Genomic DNA, 24,474 nt, shown 5'->3' with positions numbered 1-24,474 from the left:
ATATATATTTTTTTTTTATTCCAGATTCTTGGCGACAGGGGAGAGTTATGCATCGTTGCACCTCCAATTCCGGGTTGGTAAGTCCACCATCTCTGGAATTGTGAGGTGCACGTGCGGCGTGATCTGGGAGCATTTGCAGCCCATCGTGATGCCCAGTCCGACCCGGGAGATTTGGTTGTGGTGAGCAGCAGGCTTTCAGTCTGTGGCCAATTTCCCCAACTGTATAGGGGTGGTTGATGGGAAGCACATACGTGTGAAGCAACCACTGCGGTCAGGATCACAGTATTTCAATTATAAGAAATTTTTTTCTGTGGTCCTGATCGCGGTTGTTGATTCCACGTATCGTTTCCTTGTCATCGACGTCGGCTCCTATGGCAGTACTGGGGACTCCCGGGCGCTACTGAGATCAGAGTTTGGGAGGCAAATACTGTTAGATCGCGTAACTCTACCTCCTCCCACTCCTCTTCCGGGTACCACGCATCCCGCTCCATTCGTCATGGTAGGGGATCAAGCCTTTCCTTTACTCACCAACCTGCTGCGCCCTTACCCACGGAGAGGGCTGGATAAACGGGGGAGAGTATTTAACCGGAGGCTGAGACGGGCACGTAACTTCGTGGAGTGCGCCTTCGGAATCATGACTAGTCAGTGGAGAGTGTTTACCACTTCCCTGCAGTTGAACTTGGCCACAGTTGACATGGTCATTAAAGCTGCCTGTGTTCTCCACAACTACCTTCGGGACTATGCCCCCACCCCGGATGTGGACGTGGAGACACTGCCAGCTTTTAGTGCCCCTGTCAACTATGGCCAAGGGAGACAACTCAACCGCGGGATAGTGGTCAGGAACCTCTTTGCTGACTACTTCATGACTCCTGAAGGCGCCGTGCCCGAGCCCCTTTCACAGCCTCCGTTATGAGCCACGGCCACAGGACTGATGTTTTTCCGCATGTGTGTCACCTGTCTCTGGGATGTGTCAGCTCTTTTATTTTGTGTTATAATATTTATTTGGTTATATTAGATTTACTGTATATATTTATTTCCAAAAAAAATTAACAATTATAAGTTATTTTGTACTAAACAATGTGTCTGTCTTTTCAATGTATGTCAACCATGTAGTGTCTGGCCACATAGTTGTAGTGTGCTAAAATACACATAACCTCACTAGATCTACTAATGGGCAGGAATTACCGAGCAAGGGCAGATCCTGCTAATGTTCAAATTGGATAGTCCTTTCAACTTAGTGTGTAGAAACATTGATGTGAGCCAAACATGTGTGTTTCCTATGGAGTGACCAGCAGGGTGCGCACTATATGTAGAACTTTATAGTCTGGGATATGTAACAGGATCTGATATCTTCTAGGGACACAGCCCATCTCACTTGTTACCAATCACCATTAACACACCACATATATCCCTCCACCCATCACCCAGGTGCGGCAGGTGGATGGAGGGATGGATGTGGTCTACTTATGTAGTTGGTTCTGTGTACGTTTATATAGTCTCAACGTTTGTAGCTAATTAGCACATGCTGGATGTCCTGCAGGAGGATAGTTCTAATAATATCTGACACATTGCTCTATGTAGAAATTAGTGTGGCCTGATCATAAAGATTAATTTAGTAAACTATTATTGATCATCCCAACCCTCTCCTGCTCTGGCCACTTCCTGCCTTGCCCACAGATGTCAGCAGAGAGCAGTGTCAGACTTTAAAAACACAGAATAGCAACATTCACTACATCTTCGTATGCAAACAAAGTATCAAATGGATTGTTTATAGTATTTGGGTGTTCCTTAGTGGCAGTCAGTAATTATTAATGTGTTTTGAATGCTTAAACACAGAAACCTAAATAACTAAAATACAACAATTACGCTAACAAACATATATCTCAAAATGGATTTATTACATGTAAAACCAAAACATAGATCACATGATAGTGTGTCTGGGTGGATGTGGCAGAGGGTGTGTGACCACTACTTTACAACATGTTGACAGGAGGTTGAATAGTGTGCAGAGGCAGTAGTCTGGCCATTATGTGAAGGCCACAGCCAGCCTGACTGTAGGCTGCCAACCAGGGCCGCCATCAGAAATTTCAGGGCCCCATACAGCCGAAGTGCTTGGGCCCCCCCATTAACAAAAATTATAGGATGTATCTTTGCCTAATGTGTCTGATGTGGCGTGCAGATCCCTCTGGAAGACTGGGTTTGGGTTACTTTGGAAACTTCACACGCCAGCCGAGCTCCAGTCTCTCTGCTGCCACCTCTGTCCATGTCAGGAACTGTCCAGAGCAGCAGCAAATCCCCATAGAAAACATCTCCTGCTCTGGACAGTTCCTGACATAGACAGAGGTGGCAGCAGAGAGCACTGTGTTAGACTTTAAGGCTGCGTTCACACTACATATATTTCAGTCAGTATATGTATATTTCAGTCAGTATATTTCAGTCAGTATTGTGGTCCTCATATTGCAACCAAAACCAGGAGTGGATTAAAAACACAGAAAGGATCTGTCCACACAATGTTGAAATTAAGTGGATGGCCGCCATTTAATGGCAAAAATTTGCTGTTATTTTAGAACAATGGCCGTTATATTGAAATAATGGCCGTTATTTACTGTTATATGGCGGCCATCCACTCAATTTCACCATTGTGTGAACAGATCCTTTCTGTGTTTTTAATCCACTCCTGGTTTTGGTTGCAATATGAGGACCACAATACTGACTGAAATATACTGACTGAAATATACACATACTGACTGAAATATACGTAGTGTGAACGCAGCCTGACGTTGTATAATGGAATGTTTTAATCTAAAAGCTACTGTGCACTTTTCCCACCTTATTACTCCTAAGGCAGTGATCAGATATGCTGGATGATTTGGAGCCTTCTTAGCCTCCGTTCACACAAAGTAAAACTGGTGGAATTCCGCCAGCCTCCATGTCATAATGACAGTCTATGGGAGGCTTGCGCGCCTCCTCTCTCCACAATGAAGAATGGGCATGACGCGGAGAGAGGAGATGCGCAAGCCTCCCATAGACTGTCATCAATGGCAGATTATAATGTAGGCGTTTGGGCGGCCGCCCAGGGCCCGAGGCTCCGGGGGGGCCCATGCCTTGCCGCCCACATTATAATGCCGCCCGGGAGGCCCCCTCGCCACTGCACTCTTGTGACCGCAAGCATTGTTTCGCTTGCGGTCACAAGAGTCTCCGGCTGCCTCCGTCTGATGCGCGGCTGCCGGGGGTGTCCGGTCCTCTCCCCGGCAGCGCGCGCATCACACAGCTCCTAGTGCCGCCTGGGGCCCTGACTTCCGGTACTGGGAGCGCACGTACCGGAAGTCAGGGCCCAGGCGGCACTAGGAGCTGTGTGATGCGCGCGCTGCCGGGGAGAGGACCGGACACCCCCGGCAGCCGCGCATCAGACGGAGGCAGCCGGAGAGAGGATTGACGGAAGGAACGCAGGGTAGGCGAGTTATATTTTGTTATTTTTGTGTTATTTACTCACTGGGGGGCATCTATAAAGGGGGGGGGGGGAAGGGGGGGCATCTATAAAGGGGGGGAAAGAGGGGGACTATCTATAAAGGGAGGGGGGAGAGGGGGACCAGCTATAAGGGGGGAAGAGGGGGACCATCTATAAGGGGGGAAAGAGGGGGACCATCTATAAGGGGGGAAAGAGGGGGACCATCTATAAAGGGGGAAAGAGGGGGACCATCTATAAGGGGGGAAAGAGGGGGACCATCTATAAAGGGAAGGGGGAGAGGGGGACCAGCTATAAGGGGGGAAGAGGGGGACCATCTATAAGGGGGGAAAGAGGGGGACCATCTATAAGGGGGGAAAGAGGGGGACCATCTATAAGGGGGGAAGAGGGGGACCATCTATAAAGGGAGGGGGGAGAGGGGGACCATCTATAAGGGGGGAAGAGGGGGACCTTCTATAAGGGGGGAAGAGGGGGACCATCTATAAGGGGGGAAAGAGGGGGACCATCTATAAGGGGGGGAAAGGAGGACCAGCTATAAGGGGGGAGAGGGGAGAGGGGAGAGGGAAGAGGGGGACCAGCTATAAGGGGGGAGAGGGAAGAGGGGGACCAGCTATAAGGGGGAAAGAGGGGGATCATCTATAAGGGGGGAAAGAGGGGGACCATCTATAAGGGGGGGAAGGAGGACCAGCTATAAGGGGGGAGAGGGAAGAGGGGGACCAGCTATAAGGGGGGAGAGGGAAGAGGGGGACCAGCTATAAGGGGGGAGAGGGAAGAGGGGGACCAGCTATAAGGGGGGAAAGGAGGACCAGCTATAAGGGGGGAAAGAGGGGGACCAGCTATAAGGGGGGAAAGGAGGACCAGCTATAAGGGGGGAGAGGTAAGAGGGGGACCATCTATAAAGGGAGAGGGGGACTATCCATAAGGGGGGAGAGGGGGACCATCTATAAGGGGGGAAGAGGGAGACCATCTATAAAGGGGGAAAGGAGGACCAGCTATAAGGGGGGAAAGAGGGGGACCATCTATAAGGGGGGAAAGAGGGGGACCATCTATAAGGGGGGAAAGGAGGACCAGCTATAAGGGGGGAGAGGGAAGAGGGGGACCAGCTATAAGGGGGGGAAGGAGGACCAGCTATAAGGAGGGAAAGAGGGGGACCAGCTATAAGGGGGGAAAGGAGGACCAGCTATAAGGGGGGAGAGGGAAGAGGGGGACCATCTATAAAGGGGGGAAAGAGGGGGGACCATCTATAGAGGGGGAAAGAGGGGGACCATCTATAAGGGGGGAGAGGGACCATCTATAAGGGGGGAAAGAGGGGGACCATCTATAGAGGGGGAAAGAGGGGGACCATCTATAGAGGGGGAAAGAGGGGGACCAGCTATAAAGAGGGAAAGAGGGGGACCATCTATAAAGGGGGAAAGAGGGGGACCATCTATAAGGGAGGGGGGAGGGGGACCATCTATAGAGGGGGAAAGAGGGGGACCATCTATAAGGGGGGAGAGGGAAGAGGGGGACCATCTATAAGGGGGGAGAGGGAAGAGGGGGACCATCTATAAGGGGGGAAAGAGGGGGACCATCTATAGAGGGGGAAAGAGGGGGACCATCTATAAGGGGGGAAAGAGGGGGACCATCTATAGAGGGGGGAAGAGGGGGGCCATCTATAAGGGGGGAAAGAGGGGGGCCATCTATAAGGGGGGAAAGAGGGGGACCATCTATAAGGGAGGGGGGAGGGGGACCATCTATAGAGGGGGAAAGAGGGGGACCATCTATAAGGGGGGAAAGAGGGGGACCATCTATAAGGGGGGAAAGAGGGGGACCATCTATAGAGGGGGGAAGAGGGGGGCCATCTATAAGGGGGGAAAGAGGGGGACCATCTATAAGGGGGGAAAGAGGGGGACCATCTATAAGGGGGGGGAAAGGGGGACCATCTATAGAGGGGGAAAGAGGGGGACCATCTATAAGGGGGGAGAGGGAAGAGGGGGACCATCTATAAGGGGGGAGAGGGAAGAGGGGGACCATCTATAAGGGGGGAAAGAGGGGGACCATCTATAGAGGGGGAAAGAGGGGGACCATCTATAAGGGGGGAAAGAGGGGGACCATCTATAGAGGGGGGAAGAGGGGGGCCATCTATAAGGGGGGAAAGAGGGGGACCATCTATAAGGGGGGAAAGAGGGGGACCATCTATAAGGGAGGGGGGAGGGGGACCATCTATAGAGGGGGAAAGAGGGGGACCATCTATAAGGGGGGAAAGAGGGGGACCATCTATAAGGGGGGAAAGAGGGGGACCATCTATAGAGGGAGGAAGAGGGGGGCCATCTATAAGGGGGGATAGAGGGGGACCATCTATAAGGGGGGAAAGAGGGGGACCATCTATAAGGGAGGGGGGAGGGGGACCATCTATAAGGGAGGGGGGAGGGGGACCATCTATAGAGGGGGAAAGAGGGGGACCATCTATAAGGGGGGAAAGAGGGGGACCATCTATAGAGGGGGGAAGAGGGGGGCCATCTATAAGGGGGGAAAGAGGGGGACCATCTATAAGGGGGGAAAGAGGGGGACCATCTATAAGGGAGGGGGGAGGGGGACCATCTATAGAGGGGGAAAGAGGGGGACCATCTATAAGGGGGGAAAGAGGGGGACCATCTATAAGGGGGGAAAGAGGGGGACCATCTATAAGGGGGGAAAGAGGGGGACCATCTATAAGGGGGGGAAGAGGGGGACCATCTATAAGGGAGGGGGGAGGGGGACCATCTATAGAGGGGGAAAGAGGGGGACCATCTATAAGGGGGGAAAGAGGGGGACCATCTATAAGGGGGAAAGAGGGGGACCATCTATAAGGGGGAAAAGAGGGGGGGACCATCTATAAGAGGGGGGAAAGAGGGGGGGACCATCTATAGAGGGGGAAAGAGGGAGACCATCTATAAAGGGGGACTATCTCCTATAGGATTAGCACTCTCCTCTCCTGACATCCTCTGTGCTACTGGGATCTCCCCTATAGATCAACACCCTCCTCTCCTGACATCCTCTGTGCTGCTCGGTCCTCTCCTATAAGATCAGCACCCTCCTCTCCTGACATCCTCTGTGCTGCTGTGACCTTGGGGGGGGCAACATCAGGGGACCAGGTGAGGTGGCGATATGTTTATTGGGGGCAGTGGAGGTGGGGTGGGCAATGCTTACTGGGGGTAGCAGCAAGGGACCAAACATTATGTTTATTGGGGCCAGCAGGGAGGGGAGGCAGGCAGTGTTTATTGGGGACAGTGGGGGGGGGGGACGCAGTAGCAGATTATAATGTGGGCGAATTGACTGGGGGGGGGGGGGCCCAGGTTGGGTGGACAGCCCGGGGCCCAGAGTACATTTAATCCGCCACTGACTGTCATTATGACACTGAGACTGGCGAGATTGCGCCGGTTTTACTCCGTGTGAACGGAGCCGAAGAAGGGATTATCCAATACAATAAGCTGGATCCCTTGCACTCAGCGTCCTATCCTGTGCCCCATAGGCTGATGAGGCAGAGTGCTGGAACTAGAGATGATCTGGCCTAGTTGCCTTAAACAAAAATGCTATATGCAATGCTTTATAATCCAGGGCAACCAGCCTGGGCAGCAAATATACTGGACATATATGAACCTGGCCTAAGAGATAGTGGACCCCTACGGTGGTATTATATTACAGACTCATAGACATGCTGTGTGCTATTAGATGGGGCCTCCAGAAAGCAAAATACTCTTCTCTATATTTTACATGTTTGCACAGAGATATATTAATGAATTCTATGGGTGCTGTATTGTGAGTTCACACTAGAACGATATACAAATATACACACACACACACATACACATCAGCAAACATGCGCACACATACACACATCAGCACACATACACACATCAGCACGCATACACACAGCAGAACACATAAACACATCAGCACCCATGTACACATACACACAGCAGCACGCATACACACATCAGCACACATACACACATCAGCCCCATGTACACATACACACATCAGCCCCCATGTACACATACACACAGCAGCACCCATGTACACATACACACATCAGCACGCATGCACACATCAGCACACATACACACAGCAGCACCCATGTACACATACACACATCAGCCCCATGTACACATACACACATCAGCCCCATGTACACATACACACGTCAGCCCCCATGTACACATACACACAGCAGCACCCATGTACACATACACCCAGCAGCCCTCATGTACACATACACACAGCAGCACCCATGTACACATACACACATCAGCACGCATACACACATCAGCACACATACACACATCAGCCCCATGTACACATACACACATCAGCCCCCATGTACACATACACACAGCAGCACCCATGTACACATACACACAGCAGCACACATACACACATCAGCCCCATGTACACATACACCCAGCAGCCCCCATGTACACATACACACAGCAGCCCCCATGTACACATACACACAGCAGCACCCATGTACACATACACACAGCAGCCCCCATGTACACATACACACAGTAGCACCCATGTACACATACACACAGCAGCACCCATGTACACATACACACAGCAGCACCCATGTACACATACACACAGCAGCACACATACACACAGCAGCACCCATGTACACATACAGACAGTAGCACACATACACACATCAGCCCCATGTACACATACACACAGCAGCCCCCATGTACACATACACACAGCAGCCCCCATGTACACATACACACAGCAGCCCCCATGTACACATACACACAGCAGCACCCATGTACACATACACACAGCAGCCCCCATGTACACATACACACATCAGCCCCATGTACACATACACACAGCAGCACCCATGTACACATACACACAGCAGCACACATACACACATCAGCCCCATGTACACATACACCCAGCAGCCCCCATGTACACATACACACAGCAGCCCCCATGTACACATACACACAGCAGCACCCATGTACACATACACACATCAGCCCCCATGTACACATACACACAGTAGCACCCATGTACACATACACACAGCAGCACCCATGTACACATACACACAGCAGCACCCATGTACACATACACACAGCAGCACCCATGTACACATACACACAGCAGCACACATACACACAGCAGCACCCATGTACACATACAGACAGTAGCACACATACACACATCAGCCCCATGTACACATACACACAGCAGCCCCCATGTACACATACACACAGCAGCCCCCATGTACACATACACACAGCAGCCCCCATGTACACATACACACAGCAGCACCCATGTACACATACACACAGCAGCCCCCATGTACACATACACACATCAGCCCCATGTACACATACACACAGCAGCACCCATGTACACATACACACAGCAGCCCCCATGTACACATACACACAGCAGCACCCATGTACACATACACACAGCAGCACCCATGTACACATACAGACAGCAGCACGCATACACACATCAGCCCCATGTACACATACACAAAGCAGCCCCCATGTACACATACACACAGCAGCACACATACACACAGCAGCCCCATGTACACATACACACAGCAGCACCCATGTACACATACACACAGCAGCACACATACACACAGCAGCCCCATGTACACATACACACAGCAGCACCCATGTACACATATACACAGCAGCACACATCAGCCCCATGTACACATACACACAGCAGCCCCCATGTACACATACACACAGCAGCACCCATGTACACATACACACAGCAGCCCCCATGTACACATACACACAGCAGCCCCCATGTACACATACACACATACACACAGCAGCCCCCATGTACACATACACACAGCAGCACCCATGTACACATACACACAGCAGCACCCATGTACACATACACACAGCAGCCCCCATGTACACATACACACAGCAGCACCCATGTACACATACACACAGCAGCACCCATGTACACATACACACAGCAGCCCCCATGTACACATACACACAGCAGCCCCCATGTACACATACACACAGCAGCACCCATGTACACATACACACAGCAGCACCCATGTACACATACACACAGCAGCCCCCATGTACACATACACACAGCAGCACCCATGTACACATACACACAGCAGCACCCATGTACACATACACACAGCAGCACCCATGTACACATACACACAGCAGCAAACATTCACAGACCTATGGCCCTATTCCACGGAACGATTATCGTTAGTTTGCGGACGATATCGACCGCTACGGACGATAATCGTTCCGTGGAATAGAGTGCAACGATCAGCCGACATCGTTCATGTCGGCTGATCGTTGCAGTCGCTTGTTTTTCAACATGTTGAAAAACAAGCGACTGATATAGCAGCGATCTGCTGCTATCGCTCCGTTGAATAGGAGCAGCGGCAGCAGACGCTGCTATATCCTATGGGCTGCCCGGACGATCAGCGATCCTCCGAGCAGCCCCCCCCGCAGCTCCCCGCCGCCCCTCCCGCACTCACCCGCTCGCTGCAGCCGCGTTGAATAGCGGCGGCAGCGAGCGGCGAACGAGGAGCAAACGAACGCTAATAGCGCTCGTTTGCTCCTCTAAAACGACCCGTGGAATAGGGGCATTACTCTTTGCAGGGAAGCTCCAGGGCCCATGTTCTGCTTCCTCCTGGTCCTCACACAGCATAGCTCCGGGCCCCTCCCCCTCCTTCTTCTCTGACATCCCAGCACAGGAGGAAGTAGCTAGAGAAGGTCTGAGGGGTGAGGGAGGGGCCCGGGGGGAGTGAGGAGAGCGCCCTGTGTCTTCCTGCCTGTGCGGTACAGCTGTCAGGAGCTTACATGCAGGGAGGCTGGATGGCGGGGCCCCCCTGGATGCTAGTCTGAGCTCGGGCCCCTGACAGCTGTACCGTCAATACTGCCCTGATGGCGGCCCTGCTGCCAACACAACCATATAAAAGGGACATCCCCATCCCCACAAGCTCTTTCTGTCATCCGTAGCTAATGGGATGCCAGACCTTGTAAAGAGTCTGTTCTTCATGTGGTCCTGGTGCGCAGAAATTTTATGAAAAGATGAATGCTAGTAATCCTACGTTGGCACAAGGGCCCTACAGTCTAGCACACAAGGGGTGGTGTTGGTGGAGGTGAGGAGAGGGAGTGCGGGCCGCACACAAATGTTGTTGGACGGTCAAGCCAGATGTTGGCCTCCCTCGGCAGCCTCCACAAAGCCCTCTTGCCATCTTGGTGGTGGAGTCATGGGCAGTGCCTCTGGCAGATGAGGTTCTTCATTCTCTTCATCCGATGAGGCCTCTGCTGGTTGCTGAACTAGTTCTGGTCTGAGGAGAAAAGAACACTGGTCACAATCTGTGATTACAAAATAGGTTTTATACATTGGTGGAAGTCCAAATAAACAATATGCATCCAATGCAGTATGTTACTCTGCCTGGTTTAGGAATCTTTTCTTCAATATGTTCAATGTGTCACACTTGAACTTTGATCACTACATTCACACACTGGAACCCAAAATGCTGGTCCTCACAAACCGACCCTAGTGGAACATTGTTAGCTCCTATGGACACATTAGGTCGAATGTTTCAACATTATTACTACAGTCCATGCTATTGGGCAAAATTATACTTACAGTTATGTTTTCTATCCTGGACTGATCAAAAGCTGTTCCAAAGGCGGTTATGCCACGCTGCATTTGTTAATTATCTTGTGTCCAGCAGGGGGCGCATGATCTTACCTAAGTATATATTACTCTAAAGTGTTACATAAATATAGTGCTCCCCCTGCAGGACCTGCAGGAATGTATATAATCTCTAGAAATATAACACATGTCTATGTCTGCACAGATAAGACACTGACCTACTTCTGTCATCATCTGATCCTAGCATGGACAGATGCAATTAACACACACACTTACTGGCGCCGTCTGCTGCCATTCAAAATGAAACGCAGCATTGGGGCGAAACGCAAAGAGCCGAGTTCTTCTTGTGAGGCCCCACGCCTCATCAGCTGCCGTCGCTCCCTGATGAATCTGTCCCTCACACTGGACCACCTGGTTTCCACATGTTTGGCTGAAAGCAAAAAACGTACAGACATTAGTAATATATGAGCGTCAGGTGACCATAACAGTAGAGTTTCTTGTTTGACATAGTGGCTAAACAACTTACCAATTATTAACTTCTGTAATCTACTATGCTTGTCCCAATCTGGGTATACAATCCGGGCAACCTCCCTCCATGCGGCACTCCGCCTTAGCCGGCTTGTGTACCCAGGACCTTAAGAAAAAAAAACATTACAGTAAGGTCTTGGAAACACAGATAGATTAAGGTAATAGCTAGTCGAGGATTTTTCCATGCTACACGCCATGTTTCTGCCAAAATAGTACGTCACTTATGTCGGTGGGTTCTCAAGCTTCCCGTGCAGCTAACTCCCTCCCTCCTACATCCATGATGTCTGCTGGCGGCACATATCATATACACAGTACACTACTACTCACATCATGTGTTCATAGTATAAGGCTAAAATACATCTGCTTAGTACTAGGGAATGGCACCCCACAATCCGGCGCGGGGGGCTGGTATCGGATAGCGACCCGGGGGGACACGCCTCCTCTCTGTAGGGTCGTCACGTCAGCACTGGGCGTAGCGGGGGGGGGGGGACAATTGTGTGTCCTGTGCTTGGCTAATGGCTATGTGAGACCATGTAACGCTGGTCAGCTTTGCCATTTTTCCGCCCTTGTGACGTCGTAAGCAGGTGCACTACAAGTGCCATAATGGGCGTCCACGCTGCTTTGAACGTGGCTGCTGCGTATTGTGTGTGCTTCCAACGTTACAACGGATGACAAAGTAGAAAGCAGAGCAGCGGTAAAACCATAAGTAGCCATTAGCCTAGCATTGAACACAATTAGCACAGCACACCAAACACTCCGGTTAAACCACACCCCCCCCCCCCCCCCCGCTACGCACAGTGATGACGTGCATGGACTACAGAGAGGAGGCGTGTCCACGCTGTGTAGCTAGCTTATACCATCACCACGCGCCGGATGGTGTGCTTGATTTGCGTGCTATTAAATCGAACTCGTTATGATGACACTATGAGCACATGATGGCAGGATTTGTACTGTGTATCTGCTATGTGCCGCCAGCAACCATCATGGAGGGAGGGGGGAGGGACTTAGGTGCACGGCCATCTCGCTAACACAACACATAAGTCACGCCCTGGATTCCCAGCAACATGTGCTGTTACAAGGACAATTCCTCGACTAGCCATTACTTAGAAATAGCGCGGAAAATATTATGTGCGTGACCTAGTCAAAAATTGCTAATACATTCCATTATTTTTAAGACACACACATAGGCAAAGACAAATCCATTAATTGATCGATTTCAAGCGCCCCCTGATGGCAAACCCATAGGAATTACAGACAATCGTAGTTACATTAACTACTATGAGCGATGTATCGTCCAACAAAATCACAATGGACAATCGGTCCGATTAAACAAATATTAGATACCATCTTGTAGTCAGAAAATAAATTAATTTTTTTTTTTTCTATAAACAACAGCCTGTAATAACATATCTTACATTTTGACATTAAATCACCCGGGATAAAATGTAAGCATTCTAGCTAACATGCATGTAAATGTTAGTGACACAACAACTCAAATAAATACATCAAGTCACAGGCACACACATCGCTTCTCAGCCTCCAAAGGAGACTATAAATATGTGTATATCGAAGAGCTTACCTATCTAGAACGGACTCACAACACCTCATAAAATACTTACTTCCAATATTAGCTTGACCACGTCTATTATAGAGCGATCAATAAACATCGCTGGGTTCATCTATCAGCCTTTACTGTAAAAGAAAATAATTCAGCCAGGTCGTGTTTCAATGTGCAGATGTTCAAATCCAGACAAATCATAAATAACCTTGGCTTCTACCCATAGGAACCAAAAATGATACTTTTTTTTATCTCCATCCAGTCACACCACGGCCTAGCTGAAGCATGGGCACAAAGACCTCTTTCATTCATCCCTGTACTTTCTGCAATGTTTGAAAGTAAACAAAGCACAAAAAAGATAAGAACACCGTGAGGAATCTTTCCGAAACAGCATTTCTATAAAGTATAACCTTAGAAATGGCAAATTTGTTTTCTATGAGGCTATGTCAATGCAAAGTGTCAATCCTGCTCTCATCACATAGGTGCAACTATCTAAAGTACAGGGTGGCACACAGCAAACTGCACTAACAATGCTATATAGCAGTAGCCCACTCCTACAAGAAATGGCCCATTAACACACACCATTCCTTTCCCTTCAGGCCCAAAAGGCACCTGCAATAGTCTAGGACACATGTCCACTCTCAGACAAGGCCGAGAGCAGACCTGTACCAACGATACCTCATACCCAGCCCTCAGGCTAGGCACTCACTGGTTGTCGGTTACTATACAACAAAGGTGTTATCTCCAGAAGGAGAAAACTGGTGTGCATGGATGAAATTACCACAGAAAACCATGTTTGTTATTTTTTTTTTTTTTTATTGAAAATATCTTTATTACAATCAGTCGTCGTCAGGCATACATAAACTGTGACGCAGCACAGTTCAATAAATAAGACAAACCATACTCAGCACCATGGTACAACATACAGCACAGGCTCCCTACGCTATACATCATACCACCCGCTACACTAACATTCCCGCATACCTTAACAATCCTAAAACAACAAACAATAAAGCAATACAGACAAGTGATGGGGTAAGGGGGGTGGGAAAGAGGGGGGTAGGGAGGGGAAATCACAGGCCCGAAGCTTTATTGAAAGACAACACAACACAAGGGGAGAGGGGGAAGGAGAGGGGTATCAATCCTCTTCTTCCTGGTCCGATCTGTCCATGATGGAATAGTCTCTGAGCAGGCTGTGGACCAGCCTGCGGCAGTCCAGAAAGGCCATCCTCTCCTTCTTCAAAATGAGGCGGTTCCTGGCAAGCCATATAGCGTCCTTAAAACAGTTCATAAGGCGCCAGGCCTCCCGGGTTGCCTCATCGCCGAAATTCCCAGGGAACAGGCCGTACAGCACCGCACAGTGCGTTAGCCTGTTCCTGGGCACACAGTCACTGAGTTCAAGTTCCAGGGCGTCCAACAGGCCCTGAGCAAACGGACACTGCCAAAAGAGGTGCAAAGATGTTTCCTCCACGAAGGGGCACCGGGGGCAGTACCGCGTTTTGCACAGGTTGCGGGCATGCATGAATGACCTCAAAGGCAGTCCCCCCTGAATGGCCATCCAAGACAAGTCCTTGTGCCCGTTGGTCAACTTCGCCGAAGCCACATTAGTCCATACAGTCTCTGCGGTGGCCGCAGTGAGCCCTGGAACGAGCTCCATAGAGTCCTGTGCTCTGATGAGCTTGTGGACAGTTTTTGGCTTCCACAAGTCGGGCTTGAGTCCCTCCAGTTGGTGTTCCCTCACAAACTTGACGACACCCCCGTAGAACCAGGGAGTGTGCCAGTTGTAAGGGATGGAGCTGTCCCACTTGTCCCAGCTCAGACCCCTCCAGAGGGGGAGGAGGAACAGGCGAGACATGGACCTGCCCGCAGAGCCATTCTGCTGTTGCAGAGTCCTCCGCACACAGTCACATACAAAGGCTGCCCGCAGCAAGGTAGGGATATCCGGAACACCTTTTCCGCCCCTTGTGGGGTTCCTTGTACATCACGGAGCGCTTCACTCTGTCCATTTTGGAGCCCCAGATGAAACGAAACACGGTCCTGGTGATGGCCCTGCAGACGGTGACATGGGGGGGCCAGGCCTGTGCGGTGTACTGGAGCACAGGCAGAACTTCGTTCCTCAGGACCAATGCTTTGCCCTCAATGGTGAGGTGTCTGAGGCTCCACAGCCCGATCTTCGTATTGACCTTAGCCAATTGCTCTTCCCAGGACTTGAGGGCCGCGCCTTCCTTTCCAAACCAGACTCCAAGGATCTTGATGAAGTCCGGTTTGATGGTAAACGAGAAGGGGGCGGAGGAAGCCAGGTGCCACTCCCCGAAGAGCATAGCCTCCGACTTCCCGCAGTTGACCTTTGCCTCTGAAGCCTTTCCGAACTTCTCGCAGGTCTGGACGAGTGCGGTGTTTGTTATTCCTAGATTCATTCCTTACACCTCTTTGTTTGCACCATGTCCTAGCTGGTTGCGGCTTAGGCCCCACTATTTCACGGATCCTTTCTATAATGAAGCTACCGAACCTGTGGATCAGCCCAGCCACTATGGCCCTTTGTGACCGAGCACAATGATTTACATATGCAAATACCAAGGCCTTTGCGCCAAAGAGCAATGTTGCTTGGAAATCTAAGCTAGCTTTCAGCTTTGTTACTGCCAGGGTTAACACATTTGTGATTAGCATATGAAATTGATGCTTTGTATTCACTCATAAAAAGTGTTGGAATCTGGATACACGGATAATAGTGATGTCGCATTAATGCTAATGATTAAGCTAAACAAACTGCACAACCAGCTAAGGTTTTTAGAGGACATGTGAAATCATGAGACATTACATAGAAATACCCATGGAATTGTATTCCTAAACATTGTCAGACTTGTCAAGCAATCTGATCTCACAACAGTAAAGTAAAAGTTCGATTTTGATAGAGGGGGAAGGGCGCATGAAGCTCCAGCTTACTGCATACAGATCATTGGATTCTGCTGCAGTCTCACAAAGCCCAATCTCGTGGTCCAGTCTAGGAGCAGACTATCATATATTCCTCGAATACACACCATGAAAAAAGCCTTATTCACGGATTAGCGTAGTGACAGAAGATGCTTACAAAAGGCTGACACTATTGGGAAATGTGACATATACATCGTGAACACACATCCATCAACTGCACTATGCGCCAAGGCAAACAATCATCTGCATAACAATCCAAATAAAAAATGTTACGTCTCTTACCACATGTGATGTATAATTGTGAAGGGTTTAGGCCTGTCCATATTGCAAATGGCCACTTTATAGCATATCCAACATTGAGTCTGCTCGATTTAATAATTGCGTTGAGGAAAAGCGCTACATTCCACAACCCAATCGAGAGACAATAACGCTGATGTGTGTTGAAGAATGTAAATAATTCTAAAGTCCTAGACAATGTATCAGTGTTTTTTTTTTTTTTTAAAAATACTAGCGATTTTCTGGATGATCATGAAGGTAGATATGATGTGCAGAAAAATAGAAGTGAGATCTGAAATTGTTTACTATAAATATATCATGTTCTCAATCAAATCTCAGATGAAAGTGATTATAGTAGAGAAAAAAAATAAAAAAAATTTAAATTTTACACACAAAGATTAGGTGCCAGATTATCAGTCAAAGATATAAATCCAAAGGCAGGAATGGATTTAAAAAGAGGACACATCTGAGGCTTTCATTTATGACCTGATCTCAGTTTTTAGAGTCCATTTCTGTCCTTGGCATCAATAATTCTTCACATAGTGTTTCAGGTCCAAATGTCCCCTACACACAAGAATCAGGCGCCCTGGAGATATGAAGGCCAGATTTATGATTGTACATCTTTCTAACTTTGTTTGTTTAAATGAGGATCTTAGCAAACTGTTTTTTCAAACAGAGTGTACCATGTCACCACGGTAAGGTGTCCTCAGGGACATGGACCCTACTCTAACCGAACACAAAATGACCTCTCTGGCCCAGAAGAAGCAGACCACTTGCCATAAAAAATAAAAACAAAAAAAAAAAAAAAAATTATATAAAATAAAAAATATGATGTATTGCCTCATACATCACATACTAGAAATCATAAACGTGGTAGGTGACGAGAAGCCCGAGAGCGCCGTCCACGCCGTGGCTGGCGCCTAAGAACGGCCCTAGTACCCTCAGATGGAGGTGGCATGGCACCAGGTGGCTCTGGGGAAACTGCTGGGGGGACAGGGGGGGACAGAGGGGGGGGCTCAGTGGTCTGAGGGAAAAGGTTCACCTCCTCCGGGATACGTGGCCTCCGTAAGTGTAAACCATACACAGTTTGTAGGATGTGGCCCACGTAGGAAGGGTCGGGGAGAGTATCCGGGTCAATCTGCTCATGGCACGTCATGACGAAGTCCATTACGAGCCTCGCACTCCGTGCCACAATAGTAGGGAGATCCCGTAAACGGGTTCCCAGATAGTGGCAGAAGAAGTCATTCTGGTCATCTCCCCCATCAAACCACCTCACAAACTCGATGACAGAATGATCAACCTCAGTCAATGCTGACTCAGGTTCTTCTAGGTCCCGGCGCCGCCTGGTGGTGGTGGTGGACTGTGTCAGTGGCTGACGTGGCCTAGCTGCCAGGCAGGGGCTGGCTGGCAAATTTTAGCCCGGGGGGCAAGCACACAGCACTGGCCCATAAGTAGCAGGCTGGCGGCCCATCCTTTAAGGACCACTCTGGCCCTTACCTATAACATCTTCGTCATTTGTGACCAAATATCCTACTGTGCCCTGTGAAGGGATCAGAAGTCACTTTCCTGTATAAGTCTATGGGGCGGCTCAGCGATGACACGGAACGTACCCATAGACAGATGCTAGGAATGCTGGGTGACCTCTATCGTACTGAGTATATGATGCTGGAAAGCTGGGTGACCTCCATTATACTGAGTATAAGATGCTGTGAAAGCTGGGTGACCTCCATCATACTGAGTATAGGATGGTGAGAAAGCTGGGTGACCTCCATCCTACTGACTATAAGATGCTGGGAAAGCTGGGTGACCTCCATCATACTGAGTATACGATGGTGGAAAAGCTGGGTGACCTCCATTATACTGACTACAAATACAAGATGCTGGGAAAGCTGGGGTTTCTGTATTTTTTTTTTACAATAGTTTATATCACTGCTGTGGTCCTGTGGGTATAGGCATTCCTCTTTTTAGAACACCCCCCTCGTGTGTGCACCCCCCATTAGTAAAAATAATAATAAACAAAACAACAAACACACATACTTATATGTATCCTCTATGTACTCCTGTATATATGTATCCTCTATGTACTCCTGTATATGTCTCCTCCTGTATATATGTCCCCTCTATGTACTGCTGTGTATGTCTACTCCTGTATATATGTATCCTCTATGTACTGCTGTGTATGTCTACTCCTGTATATATGTATCCTCTATGTACTGCTGTGTATGTCTCCTTCTCCTTTGGATCAGTGTAACATATATATATATATATATATATATATATATATATATATATACACACAGGAGGAGACCTACACAGCAGTACATAGAGGATGCATATAGAGGAGACATATATACAGCAGTACATAGAGGAGACATATATACAGCAGTACAGAGGAGACATATATACAGCAGTACATAGAGGATGCATATATACAGGAGCAGGGGCGGGCTGGGCCGGGGGGCAGGGGGGCATGCGCCCCCCGGGCCGGTCTTACTCAATATCAATGGGCCGTGTGTTCCGGATACAGGTTAGGGGCTGCAGCGGCCGCCTACCCTGTGTGCGGAGGAGAATGAAGTCCGCCTCTGCTCCCCCGCTCTCGCCCCCCCCCCCCCCCGGCCGCAGGTTAAAGGACCCAGGGCCGCAGCGGCCGGCCGTTCACCTAGCAACAGGCCGGAGGAGGATGTCTGGCTCTGTCCCCGCCCCCAGCCTCCTTCCAGCGCCTGCAGCCGCACTACCCAGCCAGCGTCAGGCCGGAGGAGAAGGAGGGGGATGCCGTCAGACGGGAATCCCAGGCGCACTAATAGCAGACAGCCCATTGGCTGTCTGCCTTGTCAATCACCGCCACGCTGTTTCCGGCCACCCGCGCGCTAGTGACGTCACGCGTCTGCAGCGGGGAGAAGAGGAGCTGTGCGCAAGCCTGCCAGATCTCTAGGTGAGTATAGGGGATCCTTTACCCCCAATACTGCTCTACTACTACCCCCAATACTGCTCCTAATACTGCTCTACTACTACCACCAATACTGCTCTACTACTACCCCCAGTACTGCTCCTAATACTGCTCTACTACTACCACCAATACTGCTCCACTACTACCCCCAATACTGCTCCTAATACTGCTCTACTACTACCACCAATACTGCTCCACTACTACCCCCAATACTGCTCCTAATACTGCTCTACTACTACCCCCAATACTGCTCTACTACTACCCCCAGTACTGCTCCTAATACTGCTCTACTACTACCACCAATACTGCTCCACTACTACCCCCAATACTGCTCCTAATACTGCTCTACTACTACCACCAATACTGCTCTACTACTACCCCCAATACTGCTCCTAATACTGCTCTACTACTACCCCCAATACTGCTCTACTACTACCCCCAGTACTGCTCCTAATACTGCTCTACTACTACCACCAATACTGCTCCACTACTACCCCCAATACTGCTCCTAATACTGCTCTACTACTACCACCAATACTGCTCCACTACTACCCCCAATACTGCTCCTAATACTGCTCTACTACTACCACCAATACTGCTCTACTACTACCCCCAATACTGCTCCTAATACTGCTCTACTACTACCACCAATACTGCTCTACTACTACCCCCAATACTGCTCTACTACTACCCCCAGTACTGCTCCTAATACTGCTCTACTACTACCACCAATACTGCTCCACTACTACCCCCAATACTGCTCCTAATACTGCTCTACTACTACCACCAATACTGCTCTACTACTACCCCCAATACTGCTCTACTACTACCCCCAATACTGCTCCTAATACTGCTCTACTACTACCACCAATACTGTTATACTACTACCCCCAATACTGCCCTACTACTACCCCCAATACTACTCCTAATACTGCTCTACTACTACCCCCAATACTGCTCTACTACTACCCCCAGTACTGCTCTACTACTACCCCCAATACTACTCCTAATACTGCTCTACTACTACCCCCAATACTGCTCTACTATTACCCCCAATACTGCTCTACTACTACTCCCAGTACTGCTCTACTACTACCCCCAGTACTGCTCTACTACTACCCCCAATACTACTCCTAATACTGCTCTACTACTACCCCCAATACTGCTCTACTATTACCCCCAATACTGCTCTACTACTACTCCCAGTACTGCTCTACTACTACCCCCAGTACTGCTCTACTACTACCCCCAATACTGCTCCTAATACTGCTCTACTACTACTCCCAGTACTGCTCTACTACTACCACCAATACTGCTCCTAATACTGCTCTACTACTACCCCCAGTACTGCTCTACTACTACCCCCAATACTGCTCTACTACTACCCCCAGTACTGCTCTACTACTACCCCCAATACTGCTCTACTACTACCCCCAGTACTGCTCTACTACTACCCCCAATACTGCTCTACTACTACCCCCAGTACTGCTCTACTACTACCCCCAATACTGCTCTACTACTACCCCCAGTACTGCTCCTAATACTGCTCTACTACTACCACCAATACTGCTCCACTACTACCCCCAATACTGCTCCTAATACTGCTCTACTACTACCACCAATACTGCTCTACTACTACCCCCAATACTGCTCCTAATACTGCTCTACTACTACCACCAATACTGCTCTACTACTACCCCCAATACTGCTCTACTACTACCCCCAGTACTGCTCCTAATACTGCTCTACTACTACCACCAATACTGCTCCACTACTACCCCCAATACTGCTCCTAATACTGCTCTACTACTACCACCAATACTGCTCTACTACTACCCCCAATACTGCTCTACTACTACCCCCAATACTGCTCCTAATACTGCTCTACTACTACCACCAATACTGTTATACTACTACCCCCAATACTGCCCTACTACTACCCCCAATACTACTCCTAATACTGCTCTACTACTACCCCCAATACTGCTCTACTACTACCCCCAGTACTGCTCTACTACTACCCCCAATACTACTCCTAATACTGCTCTACTACTACCCCCAATACTGCTCTACTATTACCCCCAATACTGCTCTACTACTACTCCCAGTACTGCTCTACTACTACCCCCAGTACTGCTCTACTACTACCCCCAATACTACTCCTAATACTGCTCTACTACTACCCCCAATACTGCTCTACTATTACCCCCAATACTGCTCTACTACTACTCCCAGTACTGCTCTACTACTACTCCCAGTACTGCTCTACTACTACCACCAATACTGCTCCTAATACTGCTCTACTACTACCCCCAGTACTGCTCTACTACTACCCCCAATACTGCTCTACTACTACCCCCAGTACTGCTCTACTACTACCCCCAATACTGCTCTACTACTACCCCCAGTACTGCTCTACTACTACCCCCAATACTGCTCTACTACTACCCCCAGTACTGCTCTACTACTACCCCCAATACTGCTCTACTACTACCCCCAGTACTGCTCTACTACTACCCCCAATACTGCTCTACTACTACCCCCAGTACTGCTCTACTACTACCCCCAATACTGCTCCTAATACTGCTCTACTACTACCCCCAATACTGCTCTACTACTACCCCAGGTACTGCTCTACTACTACCCCCAGTACTGCTCTACTACTACCCCCAGTACTGCTCTACTACTACCACCAATACTGCTCCTAATACTGCTCTACTACTACCCCAAATAGTGCTCTACTACTACCCCCAATACTGCTCTACTACTGCTCCCAATACTGCTCTACTACTGCTCCTAATACTGCTCTACTACTACCCCCAATACTGCTCTACTACTACCCCCAATACTGCTCTACTACTACCCCCAATACTGCTCTACTACTACCCCCAGTACTGCTCTACTACTACTACTCCCAATACTGCTCTACTACTACCCCCAATACTGCTCCCAATACTGCTCTACTACTACCCCCAATACTGCTCTACTACTACCCCCAGTACTGCTCTACTCCTACCCCCAATACTGCTCCCACTACCATTCCTACTATTACCCCCACTCCTGATACTACTACTCCCAAAACTGCTACTCCCCTTATCTACTACTACACCCCTCACCTTCTACGCTTCTACTGTTACTACACCCCTTATCCACTATGCCTCTACTACTACACCCATCATAATTAGCAAAAATCAAAAATAAAAATAAAAATCGAGATTTAAATCTAGAATTGAGAAAAAAAAAAAAAGTCGAGATTTAATGTTTTGCCCATATTGCCTACCCCTAGTTCCAGCCATAAGGTAAGGATGGGCGTTGGAGTTCCAGCTGTCAGGACATGAGTTGTAGTTCCAGTTATGAGGTCGGGATAGGAGTTGTAGTTCCAGCTGTGAGGTCAGGGTGGGAGTTGTAGTTCCAGCTGTGAGAGTTTTGCTACAACTGGGGGCACACAGATTGGGGAACATATGACATAATGAAACCATAAATGTTTATAACATAGAGCGATTCTCTGCCTAATCAGATATCGCCCCATGTTACATGACCAGCAATCAGCTCACTTGTCGGCTGATTGTGCACTTTAAGGCCGGGTTCACACACAGGGTAAGACACTGACCGTTCTGTGACCCAGCCATGTGCACCCCCATCCCAATTCAACATTGCACACAATGGAGAGTGCGGCCGGGGCCGCACTCTCCATTGTGTGAACTGTCAGTCTTGTGCGGCCGCTATTCAATGAATAGCAGCAAAACAAAACTGACGTGTCAGTTTTCATTGCAGCCGCTTGCAATCCCGGACGGAGTGTATATGTGTATACACTCCGGCCAGGATTCCGTTGTCTGCAGCACAATGTAAATTATCAATTAATCATGGCCATTGTTGCAAATTGCAACAACAGCCTTGATTAATTGATAATACAATGTGTGAACATAGACTAAACCTGTCCACCTGCATCCACCATTGGCTATGCATTTCTCTGTGTAATGGGGGCAAAGAGGGTTTAACTATTATATGGACACACAGAGAGGGGTTTAATTACTATATCTGATTGGTTAGGCACAAAGAGGGTCTATCCTCTATAAATGGAGGCACAATGGGGGGCTTATCCGCTATATGAGGGTACAGATTGGGGGTGTCTTTCTATTATATGAGGACCAGGGGCGCATTAAGGGTACCACAGGACCCGGGCAGTTTAGAAATTGTGGGTTGTAGTATTGTACAGTGATATAGACACATATATACAGACATATGACCCATATTGCCCCTGGCACCTGACAGCCTCACCATAAGAAGCAGCAGAGACAGACAGGTAGTCTGTCATCACCAGCAGCTGCAACATCTCTCCCGGTTGCCCCTTTTATCCTCCCTGGCATGTCCTCCTTGGTAGGCACACTTTGACACCGCCGCTCCTGACCCTCGGCGACAAGGGTGCACCACATGACCCGGACGTCCAACACGGACGCTACTCTGTTTGGGGGTAGCTGTGGAGATCGGGGGCTAGCAATCAAAAGGGAGACTAGACGGCATCAATCAGTGTGGTGCATTCCGGCGGAGGATATTTTCCAGCCATGAGCAGTGGTGTGCGTGGCTGTGTTATAATGGGGGCAATCTCCCTGGGTCCCCCGGAGCCCAGGGCCCTGGGCGGTAGCACAGATTGCCCTCATTATAATCCGCCTATGATGAGGACATAGAGTGAGCCTGCCAGCCTGGATCTAAATACTATGGGGGGCATAAAGTGGGCACTGTTATAGTGTGGAGCAATAGAGATGGGGAGTGTATAGAGGTAAGGGTGGTGCTGGAGCCAAGAGTCTAACATGTTTCTCTGGTTAATTCTGCATAGACTATTCATGGACTGGAGTAGTCTTTGTGATGGCCGGGCCAGATGGAGATGGAAAGCGAAACAACTTTGCTTAACAACACATCACCTGCAACTCACACAGAGAAGACGCCTTGGATGTAACTGCACTAGTATATCCGGGTATGATTAGTAATATTTGTTTATATGGTGGATTCTATCAGTCACCATACAGAACACAGGTGTCAGCTGTGGCCCTCCAGCTGTTACCATCATGATGTAGTTTTGCAGCAGCTGGAGGGTAGTGAGTTTGACCCTCCGGTATAGTGGTA

Source organism: Dendropsophus ebraccatus, chromosome 11, assembly GCF_027789765.1.
Source record: "Dendropsophus ebraccatus isolate aDenEbr1 chromosome 11, aDenEbr1.pat, whole genome shotgun sequence".
NCBI classification, from domain to species: domain Eukaryota; kingdom Metazoa; phylum Chordata; class Amphibia; order Anura; family Hylidae; genus Dendropsophus; species Dendropsophus ebraccatus.
Note: the sequence above shows the minus strand (reverse complement) of the source record.